Source organism: Dasypus novemcinctus, chromosome 11 (assembly GCF_030445035.2).
Source record: "Dasypus novemcinctus isolate mDasNov1 chromosome 11, mDasNov1.1.hap2, whole genome shotgun sequence".
Classification (NCBI taxonomy): domain Eukaryota; kingdom Metazoa; phylum Chordata; class Mammalia; order Cingulata; family Dasypodidae; genus Dasypus; species Dasypus novemcinctus.
In genome coordinates, this window is record NC_080683.1 from 119146779 (window position 1) to 119173027 (window position 26249).

Sequence of the window (26249 nt, forward strand, 5' to 3'; positions counted from 1 at the left end):
CTGCTTACTAGAGACGAATCTCCCCTTTTTGATTCCATCTTTCATGGCCTTAAATAAGACTTTCCTGAGTGTAGGTTCCAGTTTTGAAAGTTCTTAGTTCTCATCAATCAGCACAATCTTTATGCATTTCCACATGTTAATTGACTTTGATTCCAAATATTAGGATGTCTGACCTAGGGCCATGGCATACATGACTATGAAGACATTTGGGGACAAGGTTAAGAAGTTCATTATTTTTTTAAAAATTCTGCCCAAAAAACATGTGATTTTATGTGGTTTCCATAGCTCTTGATATGGTTTTTACAGGAATTTATGTCCACAAAAAGGCATCTGGAGGCTTTATTTCTTAGCTATGAGGCAGAAGTCAAATAGGTAGAACTGTTTGGGAGATGTATCCTGAGCTGTGGGTAGGAAAGCAGGGCCCCATGATCCTCCTAGACTGCGGTGAAGGTCTCCATTTCCCAAGAGTTGTGTGACCCAGGGAAAGATTTAGTTGCTCAGACTTCTATTTTCACATTTGTGAAGTAGGTGTCCCTCACAAGATTCTGGTGTTGGTTGCACGAGAAATTTATAAGAAGAACTGAGCACAATGTATAGCACAGTGTAGGAGTGGAACCCCGGGTATCCATTCTGTAAGTGTGGTCTTGAAAGGAACCTAAATGGCTGCAGGATATTTTATGCCTGGTTGGTTAGTCCTGTTGTTTAGAGCTATGTGAAAATGAGGCTAAGGTCACAGGTGGGAAGTTGGTATAAGCCAAGTAGCTTCTCTCTTTTTCTCTATTTTGAAATGTTTTCCTATTTCCTGGTTATGAGACAATGGAGTGAAAATGTATGTGGGGACCATTGGACATTCACCTCCACCGCAAGGAAAATTGACTTAGAACCGTGGCTGGAAGGTGAATTGGTAGCGTCACCTTCACGTCTGGGGGGTAGCACAGGACCTAATAACAAGCTGTAGGAAACTTTCTTCAAGCCTGTTCTGTACCATGGCTTTCAGGTGGAAAACAAAAAGCCCTCGGCACCTTTGAAAAGGGAACAGAAGTGACCTTGTTTTTCCACTCGCAATTCTCCGTACAGTATTTTTAAAGCTTATTCTTAGAGCTAAGGAGCTGAACAAGCTCTTGCTGAGCAGTTAATGGTTCCGAATGAGCCTCCCAAATCTGTGTACTTCTGGTGCATGACTCACTGCTTTCCGGTGCAGTAACTTGAACTACATAAACCCAATTTTAATTCTAAATATAATTTTGACTCTTTGGGAAATAATATATCGCCTGCATCACTTGAATTACAAAGTAGATAAAAATAGTGGGAATTAGGTTATCATCTGTACGTCAAACAGGGTGATTTCTCAGCTGCAGTTTGAATTTGTGACATGGAGCGATTTTACAAGTAAAACTAATTTAAATATGGCACAGACACCCAATCCTCTCCAAGGCATTCTGCTAATTGGGGAATGAGGTCAGTCTTGTCTTAGGAGTTCATGATCATTCTCTTGCTATTTGATTTTAACAAGCTTTTATACTTTATTTCTTAAGAGAAGTATATTTGTTACTCTCTGGTATCTTATGTGATTTAAATTGTTACTTGAAATTGGCAGCATTCTCATTGTTAAGAAGAGTGGCTGTTGTTTGATGGATCATTAGATTTGGTTTTAGGGTTTTCCTCTCCAGTTTACATTAATCAGTTTTATGTACCTTGTGCCTCATTTCTTTTTCCCAGTTCACATAAATATTGATGTCATCTTCAATTGGAAGTTTCAGAAAAGAAATTAGAATGAGAAAGCTGGCTCCAATAACCATCAGTTGTAATACCAATTCCAGTCATATCTATCAAAATTAGCTATTTTTTCAGTACATAAAATCCATTTATGCAAAAGGAAAATCAAATAAACTCTCATTTTAAAACCTGTATTGTTTTTCCATTTCCATCATCAAAAAATGACTACCCATCAAACTGTAGCATTTTTCTAATATATATATGAGTAATTTATTAGTTTGTAAAATAAATACTCTTTCTATGACATGGTTTAACTGTTTACCTTCTCCATTCACTCTGGACTTCTTTTAGTTAAATAAGATCATACAATAGCTTTGTGGTGTTGACCGGGTTCAGATTTTAAAATACACATCTATTTAATAAAGATAGGCTTGGTAGGGCTCTTGTAGGAGGATGAAGGGAAATAAAAACAGTCTTCTAATAGTTGCGTAGCCTGGATCCCTGGAGTTCTACAGCTGAATATGGCTTAGTGAAGGGCTCAGTTCTCTGTGTTTAGACCACTTGGTTCTCATTCTTCCCAGACAGACTTGATTTAGTCAGTTACCAGCCTCCTTTACTCTACTGCTTTTCCTTCACTTCACTGGTTCCTGCTTCTTAGTCCCTTCTGCTGGTTCCCTAAATGACCTTGACCCCTCTCTGTGTTGACCTTCTGTGGGCTTCAGTCCTTGGACCTCTTCTCTTCCTTTCTTATGTTTACTTCCTCATTCACTCTAATACTTCAATACTACCAAATGCTGATGATTCCCAAATTAGGGAAGGTCATTTTTCCTGAACGCCATACTTGTATATCCATGGTGTGCCTTCTTGAAGACAAATAATAATCTCATATTTTCATCTGCAAAACTGAACTCTCCATCTCATCCATTTTCTCCTGTAGTAACAACTCCATCTGTCCAGGTATTATTCCAAAAACCTTGGCATCATCCGTAACTCTTCTTTGTATCTCCACATCTTCCTAAGGGGCCCTGCATACATGACTTTCATGGGCCCGTGGAAACCTCTTATTTATCCTGCTGGTTCACCAGTAAAACTGGAGCAAGCTTGTCTTGTAAGCATTAAAGATATGGGCATAGTCACAGAGTTAACCAAGCCACACCGTGGCAACTTATGGGCCATGAGACTGTGGAACAATCTACAGTAATCAATGTCTCCAAAGACATTAGCACTAGACAAAGAAAATGTAATTATTAGCTCTTCTAGAAGGAAGTGTAAGATCTTTGAAAAGCCTAAGGAAAGACACCAATGTAAAAAGAAAAATGTACTTCTGCGTTGAGCCACAGAAATGCAGAAGCTAATAGAAAACAATTTTCACCCCCCTTCTCTGCTACCTCCTCTTTTAGATATTCATTCCATTCTCACTTTTCTTAATATCCTTGCATAGCACCATGTCCCTATCATTCGTAGCACTTATCCCATGCTTAATTCTGAATTTATTTGACTTTTTGATTAATGTCTGTCCAAAGATAAACTGTAATCTCCTTGAACACCATGTTTTGGCCTCTGTATCTCATCACTGCATCATCAATACACAGCAAAGGGCATAAAGGATATTGAGAAGAAATATTTGTGGCAATAATGAATGAGTATAAGGGGAAAAAATGATGGAAATGTATACAGGTCAAATCCTGTTGCAACAAGCCAGCAATATTTATTTCAAATGATTTTCTTCTGGTTTTGGGGAAGCCACTGATCTCTTCGAGGTGCTGAAATCTCAGGCTTCAGGGCATAAGCAGAACCAAGAGCTTTATTCAAACTCTCCTGAGTGCCCGTTTCTTTATCTTTAAAATGGAGGTGGTGATAGTATCTGGTCATAGGGCCTCCATGAAGATGTAATGTGGTATATGTATTAGAGACTGAAACCTGAATACATGTTTCACATGTGGTTCTGGCAATGTCCATGAATTAGCAGTACAGCACGCCGAGCCCTGGAGCACAGTGGCAGGCAGGACGGAGACCCCCAGACTGCCTAGGGCAGTTACAGAGGGCTTCAGAGGGGATTCAGCGGGCCTTAAAAGGGGAGCAGAGTTGGCCAGGCAGAAAATCAAGGGAAAAGAACAGAAGGCTAAATGAGCTCATTCAGAAAACGGTCTGTAAGCAAAATATGGTCAGAGTGGGAAGGGAAATTATGTGAAGCTGGATATCTAAAAAATATATTCTTTGTGTTAATTTTAGAGCCCAAATAGTTGAATAAAGGTATTTCTTTAAATGGTTGTAACACCTCTTTTATTATTATATAAAAAAGTAATGCTATTTAGGAAGATCTGAAAAAACACAGAAAAACATATGTGCATACATATGCAATTTATAGATTTTCTACTTGCAGATTATCCCTATCATGCTTTTGATGTTTTAATATTTCCTTCTAGTCTTTTTCCTATACCCATACGCATTTTTACATAGGTAGATTGTAATATGTAAATGTTTTGCATTGTCTTCTTTCCTTCTTAACATTACACTTAACTGAATGGGTGGGTATTGCAGGCTTTGTTCTATTCATTGTGTATGTTAATATTTCTAAATGGCCATACCCTTATAAATATCCTAACAAATAAAAAACTTGAGATAATTAGTTTTAAAGCACTAAAGTGTTAGAATCAGAATTCAAAACTCATCTGTCTCCAAAGTACATCCTACAGATTTTAAAACTTCATGATGGTATTTAATTGCTACATAATAACATTTCAATGTAAAAATACAATGTAATTTTCATAAGGGTTCGAGTACTGTAGGATAAGAGTGCCACTTGTCACTCTTGTAAACAATGCCATTATGAACATCTTTGGGTTCCTAGCATTCATTATCAGATCAAGCGCATGAACTCTTTCAGTGTATTGACATTTTGCTTTCCAGAAATATCTGTGACATTTTACTTCAAAGGAAAGATTTCCTACCTTTGGTTAACTGTCACAGACATAATGCTTTATTGATCACCTTATAATGAATTCATTACCATCGATGATCTACTGCAGTAAATGCTGTATTCTCCTTGTACCCCACAAAACAGCTACTTCCCATTCTATTAATGATCTTTTTTTTTTTGAAATTGATTCGACTGTGGGTCTAGAAAACATCTCAGAAAAATATAAATTGTTGGGAAATATCAGTCCAAAATAACAACAAAAAAAGGTTAAAACAAAAACAATAAATCCTTTTCACAACCCATCTAAATGTATCTTAGTTTCTTTCTGATCAAAGATTTTATTATTGTTTCCCAACAAAGCAGTTTGCCCTTGTGCGTTGTGTAGGGTGGTTGTTATTTGGAGGTGAGGCTCCGGTCACTTTTCCCATTTCTAGGACATGTTTTCGCTTTGGCAGTAACTTGGAAATTTATACAAATAGACTTTCAAAGCTCCTAAGTGTTCCAAATTTATCTCACTCAGTTTCTTTGGTTTAGAAACGGACTTGGAAATCTCACAAGGCCAACTTGTCTTCAGTAATTTCTACTGCTTCTTGTTTGGGGCAGGCTAGAAAAAGCTAAATTTGGTGCTTGGCAGGAACCTAACACACGGAGGGGAATACACGAAGTGCAAAACCCAAAATATCAGAACTCTTTGCCATTTCAAACTAATTTCAAATATACGGAGATGATAAAATCACAACATCTGCTTAAATCAGCCATGTGGACAACCTCTGCTGGTGAAGGCAGAAGGCAGATATGCACAGGATCACAGATTTCTTTACTTCACAGCAATCATTTTATATGTCTGATGACTGTGCATGAAGTGATTTTTTTCTAATGATTAATATCAATGTTCGAATTTGCCAAAAATTTAATACACAGACCTACAAACATAGTTTGTAAAAAAGCTAGAAATTGTTACTGGAAGACTTGGGCGTAAGCTCTAGCTTCACACGAGCTTGCTGTGAAATCTTGGGACAAATTCCTCCAGTGGTCAGTATTCCAGTTCCTTCAACTGTGCTGGGGAAGAAGCAACATCTACTCCCGAAACTGTCCTGAAGGTCAAAATGAGATAATTTCATGTCAGTACAGGCAGAACTCTGAAAGTCTAAGTAAATATGAGGGATCATTTTCTTGTAAACTGCAAATTAAAATAAGGTTTCCTGGGAATAATTGAAATGTCGATGAAATTGATAGGAGGTTCTCATGGAGTTTATCACTGGATTTTGGGAAAGAGAAGTTGCTGAAGAGATTGGGGAGTTATATTCACGGCTTGTCCTTGCCCCACCCTCATCTCCCTTTCCCCGTCACAGACCAAATGGGAAACTTTATTATCGGAGTGTCCTTTTCAACTGATGGGAAAGAGGGCAGGGCAAAAGGAATTTTCATGACTAATTTGGACCTAACCATGGATTTAAGCACGAAAATGGCACATGAAGAGATAAGAAAATGACTGCATTCTAAAGATAAATAGAATCTACCGCTTTCCCCAACAAAATGATATCACCGTGAACAGCTTGAGTTTGGCAGAAATGATGCAATAAGCCAATGACTGCTCCGTGTTTGGGGAAATTCCAGATGAATTGGGTCCTGAGGGGAAACCCATTGTCAGATTGAATGGAACCCCTCACCCCCACCCCCTCTGCGGAGCTCCCTGGAAAGCTGCAGTGCACCTCTCCCATGGGGCCAGAAGCTCTGTGTGAGTGGCCCAGAGGAGATTTTGACTTCGAATCTGCTGCCTTTGGCTTCAGAGCTCAAGTTTCTACTAGTAACGGGCTTTTATTCAAATATCTGTCTGTGAGTGATTACAGTCAATGGAAATTGCTGGTGAGTAACTGGGAGATGGACTTGGCATTGCTTTTTGAAGAATGGAACATCTGCATAGTATTTATCCTGTTTTTGAATCCGTAGCTTAAATATCTGCTAGTCTTCCAGCTAAAAGTTAGCTGGTGAATATCTTTCCAGATCTAACTTTTAAATTTTGTTTCATGTATGTTTTTGTTTGTTTATTTACTTCACCCAAGATTTTTGACCAGTCTTTAAAACGTATTTATTTTAGGGATGATTTTAGGGATTGCGTTTTCCACACAAATGTGAATTGAAGGCATGTGGAGGCAAGATTTCTTCCTTTTTTAAAAACTATAAAAACATATTCTCATGGTTAAAAAAAATCTAACCTTATGAAAGTCAATGGCGTAAAAATGAAAGACTCACTTTATCCCTGCCCCAAAGAGCGTGGCGGTCTTTCACAGTGGATGTTGGTAGAACCCAGGAACCTGGGATGCAGTGAGAACCTTTGGGAGAATGGAAGTCGCTTCTTTTTAATTTTTAAATTTGTTTATTACTATCTTTTTTAAAAGAGACACAGGGATCACACAAAATGTTACATTAAAAAATATAAGAGGTTCCCAACTATCCCCTGCCCCCCCACCCCACTCCCACATCAACAACCTCTTTCATCATTGTGGCACGTTCACTGCATTTGGTGAGTACATTTTGGAGCACACTGCACCGCACAGATTATAGTTTACATTGTAGTTTACACTCTCCCCCAGTCCATTCAGTGGCTTATGGCAGAATATATAATGTCCAGCATCTGTCCCTGCAATATCATTGAGGACAACCCCGAGTCCCGTAAATGCCCTAATAACACACCTCTTTTTCCTTCTCCCTGTCCTCAACAACTCCCATAGTCACTGTCTCCACATCAATGATACAATTTCTTCCATTGCTAGAGTCACAATGGTTCTGTACTAGAATACCAGGAAGTCCACTCTAATCCATATTTTATTCCTCCATCCTGAAGACACTGGGATAAGCTGCTTCTTGATCACAATTCAACTTAACAGAGAAACCCCTTAAGTAAGAGTCACTAACGGCTCCATTTTTACAGGCTCTCACAAACTATTTTATTTAGCTCACAAACTGTCGTAAAACAAGTACATTTTCGTGTGCACATTAGTTTGGTGTCTACTTTGTTTTTCTTCAACGGAGAGGTTTTAGGATCTTGTGACACAGCCACAGTCGCCTCCTCCGGGGCTCTTCGCTTCCATCTGAACGCAGGGACAGTGCAGGAGGCGGAAACCTGCTTTGCTTCTCACCCAGTTAGAACGTATTTTGAGACCTGGGTGCCGTGGGCCCAGCCCCTGTGGGGTGGATCTGCCTGAATAACCATGCATGTTCCGTTCCTGGCGCTCTGAGTCATCCTTCCCCACTGCGTGTTTTTGCCAAGACCTTGCACAAACAGGTTCCTCATTGTTTCATCCGATTCGGAGCGTCTGCAGGCTTCAGGTGTCCTTGGATTGTGCTCTCTCTTTCTCATCCTTCCTTCTGGAGGGTTTTGGACCTCAGAAAGAATTTCTTTCACAGAATTTTCTAAAAGGAAAAATGCCACTTGTGAAGCTTTTCCTTTAACGCAATATGTTCATTTTCAGATCGCTTCACCTGCCTCTAGAGTGCATGATAATTGGGAGCTGCGCTCCTGTCCTACCTGCTCGGCAGCCCCCGCTCCTTAGCTGCTGGCTGGGTGGGAGGGGCAGTACTGTGTGCTGGGGCTGGGGGAGGTTTGAATGGAACCTGCCCAGAAGGCCACTGTGGAGGGGGTGGGGTGGGAGGTGAGGAGGTGAGAGGTGGAGGGGGTGGCGATGGGGGCAGGGAATGAAGGAGTTGGAAGAGTGGGGCTTGGGGGGGGGGGGCTGCCCACACCTGGGGTCCCAGGAACTTTTCTTGAAACTTGAACTTGAAAGCACTCCTTTTATTAATTTAAACATCTGCATTGAGGGCTGTTCTGTGTCTTCTTTAGGCCCTGGGGTGGTAGCAGTGAAAAAAAAAAACCTGAAGAAGTTCTGGCCTTTGTGGGACTTCCATTCAGCCTGTGGTGACAGACAATAAGCAAATAAGTCATCAGTTAAATAAACAAGAAAATAAGGTGTGCCCTAAGTGTCAGGAGGAGAGGCCAGGTAGGGGAGGCTGAAGTGATGGGGCTGTTATCTCCAAGAGCCTTTGGGGAACACCCTTCTGTGGAGGAGACCTTGGAGTGGACCCCGCAGAGGGCGGGGAGAAGCTGGAACATCTCAGGAGGGGCGTTCCAGGCCCTGCGAGCAAGAAGAGGGTAGGGCTAGTGAGAAGTTCACAGTGGCAGGAAGTGGGCCCAGGGCTTGCTTTTTACAAAAATTGTTATTTTCAAAGAAGCTTTAGATTGCATAAATGTTACATAAAAAATATAAGGGACACCCATATGCCCCACTCCCTCCCCTTCTTTTGCTTTCCTCCATTAACAACATCCTTCATTAGTGCGGTACATCTGTTACAATTGAGGAACTCATGTTGAAGCATTGCTACTAACCATGGTCTATAGTTAACACTATAGTGTATGCTCTGTTTCACACAATTTTGTAGGTTATGACAAAATATACAATGGCCTGTATCTGTCACTGCAATGTCATGCAGTACAATTCCAATGTTCCGAAAATGCCTTCATGTTACTCCTATTCTTCCCTCTCCCATCACTCAGAACCTCTGGTGGCCACTTCCTTTATATCAATGGTAAGAGTTCTTTCATTGCTAGAATAATAAGTCAATAGTAGAATAATAGTAAGTCTACTTTAGTCCATTGTTCATTCCCCAGTCTTGAGGATTTTGGGATGGTGGTGCCCACTCTGCTTCTAATTGAAAGGGAGCTTCGATTCCATGGGGCAGATGGATGGAACTATCTTGTTTGCTGTTGCAGACATTTTCTATTCCTTGGGATGGGGGTTCTCTCATCATCATCTCCTTGTTAGTTATCCTGTGTGAGTCCAGTGAACTGGAGAGTAGATGTGGTGACTCCACTGAAGTGTGAAGTGCTGGGCTCAACTGGGACATGAACAGGTCAAAGACTTAAGTCTCTAGGACATATATTTATCAAGTATATGCTAATCATAAATTCAAATAAAAGGGAAAAGAGCCATGTGTAGAGAACCTATAAATGAGTCTAACTCTGTTACACTGGAGAGCATAAATTCCAAAGTAAGGCCAATTGACAGTGTGCCAAATTCCTGAGCTGTCTGCCCTGCTTATAGTCTGGATACCTCTAGAGCCCTCAGGAGCCCCATTATTTGAGGCACTGTTTACTGTGGAAGTCAATGCAATCTTGCTGAGACTTACATAAGAGTAACCTCTGGAATGACCTCCCAACTTACTTTGAAATCTATTAGCCATAAAAATTAATTTGTATTTACCATTTCCCTCATTTGGTCAATGTATTATTCCAGATGCACTGTTAGTTTGGCGCTTAGTAATAACCCCTCAGTGCCAGGGATGCTCATCCCTGGGAGTCATGCCCCACTTGGGGGAGGGGAGCAGGTAATGCATTTATATGCTGAGTTTGGCTTAGAGAGAAGATACATTTGAGCAACAAGGAGGTTTTCAGGAGGTGAGCTTGCTTTTTGATCTAACTGTTAGGTGTTTGGTGGCTTTGAGCAGCTGAGGGACCCACTTGAGTTCCACAGCGTCCCACTAGCTGTTGTGCTGAGAAAGTATTATATGAGGCAGGCATTGGGAAGACCATCCAGGCTCAGTCTTGGTGGGAGGAGATGTGGGCACAGAGAGCCATTGTGAGGACATTTTATGAGTAGAAAAGAGTTTCTCCTTTTTTCTTTGTTATATTCAAGTACATATATGCTGGAGTTATTTAAAAAGGAAAAAAAATGAGAAACTTCAGCTCAATTCAAAGAAGGACTTCCACCAAACTTATTTGTTCTCTGATTGCAAAAGCAACAAATGTTGCTTGCTGAAAGTCCTTAAGGAAAGAGTAAAATATAGAGAAAATATACTACCTATAGTCCCATGGCTAATAAAGAAATGTGTCTATATTTTCCAAACTTTTTGGTGCATGCAAATATAGATTGTTAAAAGAAAATTGAGGTATTATTTTCTGTTATTTTGATATTATTATACTATTCTGTAGCTTGGCTTATTCACTTACCAATATACCATCCATGAATATTTCCTCATTGAAATTTCCTTTAGATGAAATCTATCTAAAGCCTTATTTTTTAATGATTATACTATAGCAATTATACATATGAACCATCATTTATTATAGCTATTTTGTGTAATTGGATAATCAGATGGCTTCCAGTTGTTCTTTTTTTTCTCACTTTTACTATTATAAATAACTCTGCAGTCGTGAACGTCCTTGAATATGCGTTGTGTATATCTCTAATCATTTCCTTTAGAGAGATATTTAGGATTAGCCGTTCAAAGTATATGCACATTTTCAAAGCTCATGATACATTTTGCTAAAGTTTGTACCAATCCAAATTTCTACCAATGGACATATTCCATTCATTTCCATTTTCTAGCTTGCAAAGTCTAAATATGGAACAAGCTCCACCAGCAGGAAGAGTTCCCTGTTACTGGAGGAGATCTGACAGGTTCTGGAAATTCACTTGGATGGGATATTAAGGAGGGAAATCTAATTGAATATTTGAAGAGTTAAGGAAGTTTTGGAATTCCTTTCCAGTTTAAAATTGGGGATAGAGAAAAAGAAAGAGGGAAAAACATTGAATAATTCTCTTGCCTCTACTCTGATATGTATAAATAAATTGGTTGGTTTTGGTGACAGATCATACACAATAAAAAAGAAAAAATGAAAACAGGGTACTCGTAAGCAATTTTGCACAACTTGTTAAAGAGTGGTATTGGCAAAAGCCAAGTAAGACAACAGAGTTGGGGCAAGTGTTTTCAAAACTCAGTTTAAAATAAATTTTATACAGATGAGGAGAAATGAACTCTAAACTGTTGTTAGTCCTTCCAATGTGGGAAACACAGCAGCATGTAAGCAAATATTGCCAACTCAATCAATCATTGAGTGGTTCATGTATGTAATTATGCATTAATTTAAAATAGTATTGATCACCTAGTAATTCTAGGCCATCTGCTGGGCTCGGGGGTTCAAAATCACACAGAACATGATTCTCAGCCTTAATGAGCCTATAACCTGCAGGGGGCGGGGCAGCGACAAGTCGACCTCCAGTGAACGTTGCATGGCACACACACTCTGCTGGCGCACAGAGTGGAGGGCGTCTGAGACAGCGGCACATGGTGGGGATAGGCTCTTCCCATGCTGAAGACAGGAGACTTGGCTTTGCGTTCTGGCTTGGACACTGCCTGGCCAGGTGTGGTTGGGCATGTCACTTAACCACATCTAAAATAAATGGGAGAAATAATATTTACCTGAACGGTTGTTTTTGTTTTTTTTGTTTTTGTAAAAAATGAGTATCACAGCAGGTGAGAACAGCGAGTGCAGTGAAAAAGTGTACTAAAGTGCTGAATAAATGTCTGTCGAATCAAGAATGACAAATAGAATGGATCTTCCCAAAAGATAATTCAATGAGCAGTCCAGGAGAAAAGCCCACAGTTTTTAGAAGCTGGAAATAGATTCTTTTGCCATAGACAATATCAATTGTTAACGATGAAAGTTACCTTGAGACTACTAAAAAGGGAACTTTGTGTTATCCGTGTGCTACCACAATTTAAAAAAAGAGTCTGACACATTCTGGCCTCATGGAGCCTGGAGTCTATCAGGAAGGGCATCCATCAAAAAATAAGCACAAAGATGGCTCCATGGAAAAGGAAGTGAGGGAAAACAATTTAAGGAGTCTTTTATACATAGTGTAAGTTCTGGGCGTGATTCTACTTATAAACTTGTGGTCGAAGAGGTGATTTCAGTTTTCTGACAGAGATGAAATGTTTCAGTTAGCAGACCCAGTGCCTCTCTGCTGCTGCGTACGTAAATGACCTGAGCTACTTTTGCTATTTTGACCTAATGTCAGTTCCGCTTTAGGTCTCCAGAAACCGAGTGACAAAGTGGAAAATATTCATATTCAGCATCGTGAGTGACCAGATAGACACACAATTGAACTAGTTTCCACCCCCCCTTAATCTATTAAATTAACAGAAAGGTAAGTGATAGTATTCAGTGCTGATAGCACAGGCATAAAACACTGCCATGGCTCCTAAGAATGAAAACTGATTTAAACTTTTGGGCATTGTGTATTAAGAACCTTAAAAACCTTACAGCCTTTGATCCATTCCTTCCAATTCTAAGACTTTATTCTAAAAACAACAACAAAAATCCAATATATAGGGGGAGGGGAGATCATTGAACAAAAACATGCTCACTGCAGTGCTATTTAGAACACTGAAATCTTGGAAATTACCTAAATGTCCAACTACAGAATGATTAAATTATGTGCATCTTTTGAAATCTCCATGGGTTAGGGTGCCAATAAAACTGGCACTTATAATGATGCTTTGTTATAATGTTAATGTAAAAGCCTGCTTTTGGTTTCCAATGAGAGAAGCAACTCCTAAAGCACTAAAGTAATTCTTAACAATTATTTAACAATTCAGTCCATTGTGCCATGTGAAGAGTACTGCTGTGGTTTTTAGTTTTAAATTGCTTGAACCGCATAATTAACAATTATTAATTGATATAGTTGCAACTATGTAAAACATACTAATAAACCCTCAACTGCAAAACAAACGGATAGACTGGAAAGAAATACCCAGGTTTATTATCAATGGTTGACCATCAGTATTGGGAAATTTCTTCTTTTCATTTTTCTTCATTTTCCAAGTATTCCCAAATCAGTGTATATGATATTTATAATGTACACAAGGATGTCACACATGAGGAATTGTTGTGGTTTTCTCCCTCTTCTTCCTGAAACGCAGTCCTGTCTTCTGCACTGTTCTTGGTGAAGAGAAGCTCTGGAGCATTGACTTAATAAATAGGCCTCTTACGGTTTCAAGAAATCAGAGGGAGCAGGTGTAGCTCAGTGGCTGAGCACCTGCTTCCCATGTACGAGGTCCTGGGTTCAATCACCCGTACCTTCTAAAAAAAATCAGAGATCCATAGATACATAGGGATGAAAGGTCACTCATTTCAGGTCAATACCCCTTTTTCCGGAAGAAGTAGACATTTATTTGTTGTGTACCTACTATGCATGAAGCTCCCTTGGTAGCAATTGCCCACCCACCCTCCTTGGCAAATTCCTACAGGCCCAGGCTCCTTCCAGAGGTTTTTGAGGAGGATCCTTCCCCGTCTCTTATAGCTTCTGGTGTTTGCGGGCCACCCTTGGCTTGTAGATACCTCACTCCAGTCTCTGCCTCTGTTGTCACATGGGGTGAGGTCACGGAACAGTGTCACGTGGTGCCCCCCTTTGTGTCTTCTATTCCAAATTTCCCGCTTCCATCATGATGCTAGTCATATTGGATTTAGAGTGACCTCATCTAAACTTACTTACATTTACAAAGACCTTGTGTCTAAGAAGGTCACGTTCACAGGTACTGGGGGGTTAGGACTCCAGCAGGTCTTTTGGAGTACACAGTTCAACCCATTCAGACCTTCTCTCTGTTTCAGAGAAGATTACGTGTTGCAAGCTTGCCCAGGGCAGGGCTGTGCCCCAGCTGCTGGCACGTGGGGGCCCTTAGACTGCTGAATGAGTAGGTGCATGAGTAATTATTGAAGGCACTATTTTGGGTGCTCTGGCTAATGATATTAGCCCTTAAAGATCTTATGTAGAATTGTCAATGTAAAAATCTAGTTAACAGAGCATATTTGACAAGTAATAAAGACAGCAACAGATGTCACATGGTCCAGTGTGTTGAATTGTTAAATATAAGGTAATGCGTGAATGCTTTAGGGGTTGCTTGTTTCATTGGAAACCAAAAAACACTGGGAAAATAAAAGTATCAAGTGGCTCAGATGTACTTCTTCATAGGCTTAAATGACTGGTTTAATTTATAATCTTTTAAATTGAAATGATAAATTTAATAATTATATCTTCCATACACACTTGAATCTGAGAAATTATCAAGACGACTTTTCATGTTGACTAATTTCCCAGCTGTGTTATAACTGAACAAGGATTGGAAAGTTTAATTGTCTTGGTTAAAATACATGCTTCTTTAGGGTTGGATTGTGTGACTGTCAGCTTTTATTAATCCCTGGGCTATATACCACATAAATTAATAACAGCTCTAAGAGGGTTAGCTCTTCCTGAGCCTTATGAATGGGAGTGAGGAACATTACTCAGCTCCGTAAGCACAGGTCTCCTTTTTTCTATGGGAGAACTGAGTGCCCCTTGGATGTGGATGCTGGGAAATGCACTTCCTTCCCTCCGTCTCCTCTGCAATGGATTTGCACATTCCTGCAGCCGGCAACAGAGGGCAACCTCTCCTGATGTTTCCCCTTTCACTGAGTTGATGGGTTGGGTTTTCTAGATTATGCCTATTGACCCTCTATCCCCAGGACACCAACGGTGTACAGACCGGCCTGTGTCCTGTCCCCGTGGTCTGAACTGTGCACCCCAGCTTGGACATGTTCTCGGTCTTGGTGGGCGTGGGCCCGTTGGGAACAGGATCTCTTCAAGAGGGTGCTTTGGCGAGGTTGTGGCCCCACTGAATTGGGTCGGGCTTTCATCTGGATGACTTGCGTCCTTTATAAGCAGAGTGTGGCAGTTTGAATTTGGTGAATCCCAAAAAGAAAAGAGTATGTTCTTGAATTAATCTATTCCTGCGGGCGCGGGGCCTTTTGAGTGGAAGTAGGTGAGAGCGTGAGCCATCTTGGGCCTCCGTCCTCCTGCTGGGTCCGATATAGATGGAGACACAGAGAGACACACAGAGAGAAAGGAGCTGCCATACTGACCCTGCCCTGAGAGAGAGAGGATGGCAGGAAGACAGAGCGGCCCCATGGCTGAGAGAGGCCCCGGAGTCTGGAAGCTGCAGGGCGCAGAGGCACGGAGCCCCCGAGGGGCTGCGCCCGCGGAGCAGCTCAAGGCTGCCATGGGCCTGGGAGCTCATGCTGAACTAGGAAAAAACTCGGAGCAGCTGAGACTGAGGGAGGAGCCTGGAGGGACCAGCCCTCTGGCTGGCTGCCCACAGCTGAGCTCTGGGAGAAGGAAGGTTCTGGAAGGAAAGGCAGGGGTCTCTGCCGAGATCAGCCACCCTCTTCGCCATGTGGCAGGTCCTCAGTAGCTGACCTCGAGGAGAAGGCATCTTTGCTGAGGACTTGGCATCTCACAACCCTGGAACCGTGAGCTTTACCCTGAACAAAATCCCCGTTATAAAAGCCCCCCCACTTCCGTGCTTTGCGTTGGCAGCCCCGTGGCAAAACTAAGACACAGAGTGAAAGGCAGGTGGAGTGATGCTGTGGCCGGAAGTCAACAGAAGCCCGAGGAGAAAACAGAAGATGCCACCGGGAGCATTGCCATGGGATGGAAAAGCCGGAACCGACTCTGAGCCCTGAGGAAGGCAGCCTCTCCCCGCTGAGACCTTGAGCCAATAAATTCCTGTGCTCTCAGCCAACCCATTGTGTAGCATTTATTTTATCAGCCAGGAAACTGAAACACCCCTCAATGTAAATTATGTTAGTTTTAAAATTTAATAGATAAAATGCATTCCTCTTGCTCATGCTTTTGTCTGTAAGAGGATTAGTTTTTGAACAATGAGTGCAGCTCTGTGGAGGCTCTAGAACGCGGGCTTGCCCCAGAGCTGGCTGGGGCGTCACGGGGCGGAACACACCTGTCTATAAATATCCCTGAATGATACAGGTACGGAGGGTTTCATTAAGCAAGAAAAGATATTGTAATGCCATCTATCAGAAACTTAGATTTTAATCCTACACTAAGAGGAACGTAATCACTATTCCAATGCTGCCTAGGAAAACGCGGCATGTGGTTCAAGCAATTAGGAAGAGATATCAACAAAGAGAAATCGCTTCTAGTAGAGTATTGTAAATAATGAATTTTCTTCAAACAAGCAAGGCCCTGAATTACTATAAAGTAAGCATCAATTATGCATACAGTTTAATATTTTATCATAACATTTACATTAGGACGACAGGAAGCTGGGCTCCCGGGAATTAAACCAGGCCTACAAATCACACAGCCTGCTGGGCTTTGGGGCACCTGGTCTCATGCCCTCCGAGCCCCTCAGGGTCTGAGATGGTGCATTTCGTCAACCTTTGGGGAAATAGGGAGCTGTGGCAGCACGTGGGAGTCTGAGAGCGCCCCGCTCTAGTGCGGATTACGAGACATCAGGGAACTCCCCGAGCCCTGATTTAACCGGGCCTCAACCAATGAGGCTGGGCAGGGGATGAAGGCCGGGCACCTGGTAGAGTCATCCACAGGTGTTTCAGTTTCTGAAGAGCTCTCAGGTGGAAGAACACCACACAGAGTCGTTCTTTTCAGGAGACAGGACTGAGACTCAGGGAGGAAGACTTTGATTCAATATTCATGTGCCCTGTATTTTGCCATGTTACTGCATGAGGCGGGAGAATCAGAACTCTTTTCACATCCTGGGTTCAGCTCTTACCAGCCGTGGATTTGGAGCATGCTGCCTCAGCCCTCTGGGGACTGGGCTTCCCAACCTAAGGGGGGATATCACCCAAGCAGGCCTAGCGGAGGGAGTATGGATGCTCACACACAAGGAGGACCCCTGGGGCAACAGGAAAATGTTGGCCCACTTCCTCTGCGACCTGCTTGTGAGGCTTTCTTCTTATCTTCCCCAGTCCTTCTCAGATAGTTGGGAGAATCATCGGGATGGGGTCATGTGTGGAAGAGGTTTTGTAGCCGCCCCGTGAGTTTCACCATTACTAGCCCTCATGTACCTTCTTTCTGGCTCCGGTTCACTGGGGCAATGTTTACAGCTGAGGCCACACGGCCAGAAACCTAGAGCAGCTTGATGATCAGACCACCTCCTTGTCAGTTCCAGCTCTGGTCTGGTCCTGTCCTGGGCTCCAAAAAGAATCCCAGTCCTGATACATTGCCCATGAGCAACACTGTGAGTGGCATTCACTTAATGATCCCATAAGGCTGTGATCCTAAGGCCTTAGATGGGTTTTTGTTGCTCGTTCCTCCTCTTCAGTGCGCTTACTTCTTCAAAGGACTTGATGTTGATCCCACAGGAGCAAGAGGGAAATTGGGAAGATTGACAGGGTGGTGGATTCAAAATGGCCCCACCCTCTACTGCGGGCTGATGGTCCTTCGGTCAAATTTATGTTTTTAAAATTTCTTTTGCATTGGTTACCCCAATTCTTTCCATTGACTGGACAAACACATCTGAATCCTAAGGTTGCCATAGTTCAGGTTCTCAAATTTGGAATTCTGCAAAGTAAAGAAAATGTATTAACAGTTAGAATTAGTTCCTTAAAGGGCATGAGGGGGCTCAAGAAAGAATAGCCTCCTGCTAGTAGGACGAAGCAGGCAGAGGCTCCATGTCCACACGAGGGAATTTAGGGAGGGAAGTAATTCCACATGGTGGAAGGGCAGAGTATCCACTAATGGCCACTCACCCATGAGCTCTGATGGACCCATGCTACTTCTGCCACGAGATTAGTATTCTGGGCTGGACCATGAGGTGAGTAAGAGCAACCAGTGTGAACGGAGGGAACACACACACATCTGTGCACACCCAGACTGGGGGAACACCTATACGATGCTCATTTTTCAGGGATTGGCTTCATCTTTCTTCAGTTTCTTTTAACACTGTTAAGGATGTTCACAGTCATTGGAGCACCCAGTACCTTAAATAAAGAGGTACTCAATAAATAAGTGCGTGAGCAAATGAATCTGAAGGATTCTACTTTCCATCCCTTGACCTCGTACATGACGAGGCATCTTTCGAAGAGTCCCTTTGCTATGCCTCCCCCACCTGGAGGATGGGCTCACTGACTGCCTTTTCTGGTGGCCCTTAGGGATTCCAACTTTCTGCCCAGCCATAGACGATGCTCAGTTAGTGATCTGTTCTTTGATTCACCCAAGAAAGGTTGTGTTACTCACTGTTCTAGACTTCAAATGACTCTGTTCCACTCTCAGAAGCATGTATATGAGAAGGAATTTTGTGTTGTTCAGGACTTTGAATTTTTTGTCTGTACCTTGCAGCTCAGAGGCAATGTGGTGTGGATCGAAACAAATTGGACAAGAGGAAGGAAGACCCTACCGTTTAGCTCTGGCCCTACTAATTTCTAGACTTATGAACTGGACCAATTAACTAACCACTTTTGGATCTCTGTTTCTTCATCCGTAAATACCATCTAATTGAACTACAGTGGGATTGTTTACTCAGTGAAGGACAGCGATGTTTGTGTACTGCACTCAAAAGGTCAAGCAGATGGGATTATTTTGGATTGAATACACAGGCATAGGAGTGAGCCTTTCATGAGCCACATAAATTCCCATGGGTCCTGGTCACTTGCTGTGTGCCCAGCAAAAGTCTTGGATGGTGATAAATACGACGCCATTAAACAAGGCTGCCTTTCACACAAAGAGAAACCGGGAAACAAAACAACACAGAAATCTGGACCTTGTCTCTAGATACTTTGTGGGACTTTGGATGGATCCCTTAACACTGTCAACTCTTTAAATAGATTCATAAAAAGAGCCAAATGCTCACCAAGGGAGGGTGGCATATGACTGGACTGCAGGAAAGGTGATTTGACCCAAGAGGTGGGAAGCACCGTACCTGCAATGTGTGACGTCTGAAATTCCTGGCTCCCTCCAGCTCTTCTCCAAGGGGTAGAATTCCCATGATGGTAGTGCGAGGAGATACTCATCCAGACAGTTTTGGGAATTGCTTAGGATTCATGGTGTTTTTGAATTGGGAAGGAGCTTAGAGATCTTTTAAAGTGACCTCTGAATTTTATAGATGAGAAAACTAAGTTTCAGAGCAGTTATATGATTTCTTCAAAATTATATAATTTGTGGCAGAGCTGGGACCAGATTAGCAAGGTTAGGAAATTCGAGCCTCTCTGTTCTGACCTATTTTGCTTCTTTTTAAGTGTTAGGGGCAGAAGGTAGACTTATTTTCATAATGTTTTCATTTCAGAAGGGTCTGTCAATGCCCCCTCATTACTTGTTTGCAGAAACAAAATAAATCAAAAAAGGCCTTAATTTTACAAATATATTGTGTGCCAGCCTGGCACTGTTCATTGCTGGGCATTGGGAAGGCAAACTTGCTAAAAGGCCCTCTGCTGCCTGCTTTAGTTTCCTGGCTGCTAAAACAAATGCCATGCAATGGGTTGGCTTCAACAAAGGGAATTTATTGGCTCATGGTTTTGAGGCTAGGAGAAGTCCAAAATCAAGGCGTCCTCCAGGCGTCATCGAGTCGATGCTCTCTCCCAGAAGACTATGATGTTCTGGCGCTGGCTGCTGGCGACCTCCATCTTTGGCTTTTGCATCACATGGAGATTGCACATGGTGGCCTCTCCTGGTTTCTTGGGTCACGTTGACTGATGGCTCCATCCCATGGTTCTCCCTCTTTCTTTCTCTCTGTGGCCTTCCTTATAAGGCCTTCACTAATAGGATCCGAGCCCCCCCGGGTCACACCTTATCTGAAGTAGTCTCATCTAAAGGTCCCATTTACAAGGGTTCACACCCACAGGGAAGGATAAAGGTTAAGAACATGTTTTTCTGGAGTATAGAGCTCCAAGCCCCCACATTGCCCTCCAATAGATTTCTTTTCTGTTCCTTCCCATCCCTAATCCTAAGCAAGCTGCTTAGTCAGGAAAAGTCAGCACGTTGTAAAGATGCCTATAAAAATAGGAGTTCGAGATATGATCTGTTCCTGGAGCGCCTTTGGGTGTGGCACAGTCCAAAGAACAGCTTCCTCCAGTAGACATTAACTGTTGTCTCCATCTTCTCTCATGAAATACATAGTTGCTGTTTTAGAAGTCAAGGTTTTATTTGCCAGTGAGCATTTTACTCATTGAGGGTCTTCTGTTTCAATACAAGACTAAAGGAGAGAAGGAGACGTTCTGAGGGAGGACACAGAGATGGCGTTAGACCTGCTGCCGCCCCACCCAGAGTGGACATGGCACAGGCAGGGCAGTGGGAGCTGGACTCAGGCCAGCCAGGAGGGCTGCCCAAGCTTCTTGTGAGGAGTGAGTGATCTGAATCCTTCTGCACATACTCGCTTCATTGTAAGACAAGCCATAAGCCAAGCTGATGATGTGTCAGCTGACAAAGAACTTGTGGTGGCTTGGATAAAGTACAGCCAAGAGAACTGCCCCTTAATTTTTAAAAATGGTATTAATTTAGAGCTGGTCTAGGAACTGTGCCTTCTGCACGTACTTTTTTTTTTTTTTTTCTTTTAAAAAAGCAAAGTGCCTTGAACAGGATTAAATGAGCAAATCAGCGATCAGTGTCTTTCTGGCTTAAAGCTATTTAAAGCTACCAATCTCCCTTTATACTGAAATTCCTACAGAGGTTCCGCTCAGGAGAGGAAAGTTCACCCCACATAGTCCAGGAAGACCCAGCACAGGCAACCAGAAGTGGACCCAGGGGAGTAAATGCTGTGGCCAGCCCTGCAAATGATTTGTCTCTGCTCTATGGCTTGACTCTCCCAAACTCTGCTTTCCAAAACAAATCTTCCCCCTACCCTTTTCAGTGGACAAGTACAAACGTGCCCCTGTCTGCCAGGGTCTGAAGGCAAGTGTGCGGGTTGTGGAAACAGAGGTACCCTCTGCCCACTGTGATGCTGGGTCCATGGTGCCATCTGGAAGATGAATGCTCAGTGCCACTGTTCATGAGTTACAGAGACTGCGAAACAGAAGGCTGGAGGGCAGTGAAGCCCGGGCTGATGTTATGATGTCTGGGTAATATTTTCAAACCCTGGATTCTTCTGCCAATCAGACTCTGCCATTTAAATTTAAGACCGTGATGAAATCAGCTTACAGAAATACTTCCCCATGTGTGACTTCACCTATCCTTGGTGCCAGAGTTCAAAAGGGTGTGTAAATACGATAGACAGAGGGACACATTATCTTGACTGATAACCCCAACAAAAGTAGCTTGAAACAGTAGAATAGTATTGTAGCTGTGATTGCAAAATCTGTCTAATAGGGATAACTATGGAAAACGGGAAAGGTTACGTCTCAAAATAAAAAAAAAAGATGTAAGCTGATATTGTTGTCGTTTAGGGAAAAAAAGTAGATTCCAAGAAAAAAAGAGAAGCTGAAGACCTTAATATAATTTCCTACAAACTTCCTAGAAAATTGTATTAAGCTTATCAGCTTCTTATGACTTGTGAGTACTGAGAATACAACGTGGTAATAGTAAGAAATCAGCATTGGTTTATTAAGACAAATAATGCCAAATTAACTCCCTGCATTTTTAAAAATAGTTTTGTTTGTTTTTACTAGTATATCAGGAAAATGCTGCAGATATCTGTTCAGTCTTCTGCAAGGAATATGAGATTTTTCCTGCAGAAATACATGGAAACAAAGTCAGAAGCTAGTATGTTTATGGGAGTTCACGACCGGCTGAAGTAGAACCAAGGACGGCTGTGACATAACAGACTCCCAGAGGTGGGGTCTCCACTGAGTGCCACAAGTCTCCACTCGGCTCGTCCTATTGGGCAGTTTTATTAACAAGTTTCATGATGAAATAGAGGACCTTCTTCTCCTTCTTTTTTGTAAGATAATTATCTTTTATTGTTTTTTAATCTATTTTTTATTTTTTTGATTACATAAGTGTTACATAAAAATATAGGGAATTCCAATACGCTCTGCTCCCTTTACCTTCCCCATTTTCCCACATTAACAACATCCTTCATTAGTGTGGTACAGTCATTAAAATTGATGCAAACATGTTGGAGCACTGCCACTAAGCATGGAGTATGGTTTATATTGCAGCTTACGCTGTCTCCCGCACAATTTTGTAGGTTATGGCAAGATAGGTAATGGTCTGTATCTAATATTGTAATGTCATGTGGGACAATTCCCAAGTCCCCCAAAACGTCCCCATATTTCACCTGGTTTTTCCTCTTCCTGCCCTCAGAACCTCCAGTGGCCACTCCTTCACATCAATGATGTAATTTCTTTCATTGCTAGAATCACAAGTCTATGGTAGACTGATGGTGTTGTCCACTCCACCTCTAATTGAGAGGGGGCTTCCATCCCATGGGGCAGAAGGATGGGACTCTCTTGTTTGCAGTTGTAGACTCTCTCGGTTCCTTGGTATGGTTGTTGTCCACCATCATCTCCTTGTTAGTTGTCCTGGGTGAGTCCAATGAACTGGAGAGTAGGTGTTGCAACTCTGCTGAGATTTGGGGCCCAGCTGCACAGGGGAGGACATTCTTCTAATTCCATGTAAATCACCAATCCTTTCAATCTACGGGATTGACCGACAGGGTGAGAGCTCAAACTCAGATGTGGGTTTGAATTTGGCTTCAGGTCTTCCTAGCTGTCTGACCCTTGACTTCCAGCTCGCTTATCTGCAAAATAGCTAACATTTTCAGAGCAAGACTGTGTAGACCTGCGAGTTAATGCCTAGAAAGACTTCACTTGGTGGCTGGCACGAGGCGAGGTCTCTTCCATCCGTCCTCCTCCTCTCCTTGTAAAACGGGTTTTTACAAACATGTTGAACTGAGTCAGCTAGTGGTTTGGTTCATAAAGAATTGCAGCCTTAAACAATAACTGATCCCAGTGTATAAATATCTACATCAGTTTTATGCACAGAGGTCCTGATTGTTTATGGAGTCTGAATTCAAACATTAGGATAGTAGTTTCTGGTTCATTCTTTCAGTGTTTCCATTTGGCAGAAATACATAAACATTTATTAGAGTTATTTACCCTTCTGTTTATAGAGAAGGTACCAGCAGACATCGGCCAGGGCACCCCTCCACAGGGCCCAGAACTCCCTCTCCCACAGGCCAGGGCACCCCTCTCCAGGTCTAGCAAGGTCCCTGTGGGTGCAGCCGCCTGACTCCCCCCCACTCTCCTTTCCTTGGCCGCCTGCCCCCTCTGAGCACAGGCCCTTCCTGTTACCTGTGTGCTTGCCTCTTGCTCGCTAGCATTTTCCGGTGGGAGTCCGAGGCCATTCTGAATGGCGAGGACAGTGTGAGCTCTGGAGGTGGCTTCTCGGTGGCCGAGGGCCAGCTCCTCTCACCTTGAGGCTCGACGAGGAGATTTGCAGTTAGGGGCGTCCCCAGGAGCAGTCGTGACTTGCTGCAGGGCCCCTTCCACTAAATCCCCCCTTCTCCCAACATTCTCCTCTAATCTCCATGAAGGGTCACTGAGAGGGGGGTCTCAGCCCCTTCGGAACATTTTTGCATCTTGCCCTGCATCTGGGCTGAAGCTGCCAATCAAGCAGCAGATCCTTCTGCAGAGTCCCCGGCCCCAGGCTCCCCCGTGGAATGGGTCCCTGCGAGATGGATGCGTCGGGGGTCCCCGTGGAGGAGGAGTGGGCGGCGGGCGGGGAAGCCAGCAGGGGGGCTAAGGGCCGGTGCCTGGTCCCGCCCTGGCTCTGCCACCCCCTAGGTATTTATTTGACCTTTGAAGATATGTCCCTCTGGGCCTCGGTTTCCCCATCTGTAACATGGGGATGAGGACAGTTCCCTGCCACGTCCATGGTGTTGTGAGTAATAAAGGAGTTACTATTCTGAAGTGCTTGGAAGCATGGCTGGCCAGAAGCAGCCACATAAGGTTTCTTAAGTAAATAAATTTAAAACGCTGCTGCCCCGGTCTGCACGTCCTGTGCCTGGGCTGACGCAGTCTCTCCTAGGAAGGCTGCCGCGTTCTCACGGCTCCTCTGCACCATCGGGGGGCATGTCAGCGCCCCCACATTATCCCGCATGCTGTAAGTGACCTTCTGTCTCAGTGGACCATAAACTTGAAGGCAGGGGCCGTAGCTCATTCCTAGTTGCAGATCCAGAAGTTTGCAGGGTCCGATACGTGTTAAATAGACAAATGAATAAGGAAATGAGTACGGGGTAGAGACGGTCCATTCTATAAGGATAAAATCACATTTTCACAATCTGATATTTTCCTTTCTTTCAAGATGCCAAGAGTCCCCTCCGATGGATTGGCCATGTCACATGAAATCATAGCCTCCCAGGTCAGCTGGGGGAGGGGATCGGGGATTCATGTGATGTCCAGACTTACAAAAGGCCCCGGCGTTTGATTACGTTCTCCAGGGAAGGCTCTGCCCGGCTCCTCCAATGTGTCCAAACAGAATTCAGTTCCAGCCACACTTGTCCAGGTCCTTGTGGTCAGGGCGCTGCCAGGAACATGAGCGTAAATCCCAGGTGGCCCCCGCCACCCAGGAGCCTACGGTCCAGCCGAGAGGGCAGCTGGAGAAGGGTCTGGAGAGCAAGGGGGCAGGTCAGCAGCGGGAAAGCCAAGGAAGGTGGGTTTCTTTCAGCAGCATTTCTTCTTAAGAATCTGTTGTTTAGGAGAAGTCCTATTTCCCGTTTCCATTGCCTCTTTTAGATTTGCCATGAACTTCTTTTCGCCTCTCGGTTTTACTATACTCATAGACCTACCTGGAAGAACAATTTCTTGATTATATAATTGACCACAGACATCAAAAAGCTATTTTGCAACCACTCTCCTTCTTCCTGTTTCCAAATTGTCTTATCTTCTGATTGAGCCTAGAGTCACTCGTGTAATATCTGGGGGCAATATTCCCCCGTGTGGGATATCAGTGTTGTTAGGACAGAATTTCAGAGTTCGAAAATAAGTCCGAGATCATATAATTTGCTCTGACATTTTTAAAAAATAAAAATCAAGTGGTGGGGTAACTAGTTACTAGACCAGCCGAAAGAGATCCCAGACCTCCTGATGCCCAGAGCAATTCTTTTTTCCATGATACCATGCTGCTTCTAGAATAATTTTAGACTTGAGGAAATGTGGTCCTGGGGAAGATATTTATAACAAGCCTCTGGCTCATTTAGCATGCTGTTGTTTGGGACATCCAGCTGCACACTTTGTTCTTGTCAGTAATAAATTATTTCCTGACAATTTGGTTGACAAACGGGATCCCAGCCCCGATGATTTGTGCACATCTCTTAAGAAATGATCAGGTGAACTGTTCTAAATGGCATTTTTGTCCTTCACTTACCTTCCAGTATGGAGAGAAGGGAGATTCAAGACTTCAGTATGAGTGTGAATCACACACACAGACAGAACTCTGCTTAAATAACATTCACGGCGAAGGTACCCTTTTATGAGCTCTTGGAATCCAACGGAGATTCTCTGAAAGTCACAAAATCTCTCCGCTGCCTTGTAACTAGCAAAGTTTGCTTTTCTAACTTCCCAGTGGACGAGGATAACAAGTATGTGGACATTCTGCTGGCTGGAAAGCGAAACACAATCAGGAGGGGGGGCGGGGAGGGGAAGGCAGGGCAGCCCGATCCTTCTCTGTTGGAGGCTGAGGTTTCTGGTCGCCTCGGGGCAGATTCACCTGCCCGATAGCAGCTGCGGGTGTGAGGTTGGCGCGCGCATCTCCTCGGGCCTGCTCACTGGTCTGTGGGACAGGAGAGCAGTTCAGCGTGGAGCCAGCTCGGTGTCTCTAGCAAGGTGCGCTGCAGCGATTTATCGATCCCTTTTCCTTTGCCCGGCCTGGGCCTGTTCTGCGCCTTTCCCTCGCCCTCGTGGGGCCTGCCGTCACCGTGGGCCGTTGGGCTGGGTGCATCTTGCACTGACGAGCAGAAGGTGAGTGGGGCAGCCACTGTCCTGGCTGCCCCCTGGCCCCTGGATGCCAGGGAGCCTTGGCCCGCCGGCGACTCAAAGGCACGGCTTCGCTCT

At 43.4% G+C, this 26249-nt stretch overlaps 1 long non-coding RNA gene and 1 pseudogene across 1 annotated transcript in view; one reads left to right on the plus strand and one right to left on the minus strand.

The window, feature by feature from the left end:
• The window catches only part of LOC101424453 (WW domain-binding protein 11 pseudogene), a 32143-nt pseudogene extending 17097 nt beyond the window's left edge, over window positions 1-15046 (minus strand).
• Window positions 1-26249, plus strand: part of LOC131280471 (uncharacterized) — an 82298-nt gene that overhangs the window by 52814 nt on the left and 3235 nt on the right. The gene's annotated exons all lie outside the window — the stretch shown is intronic.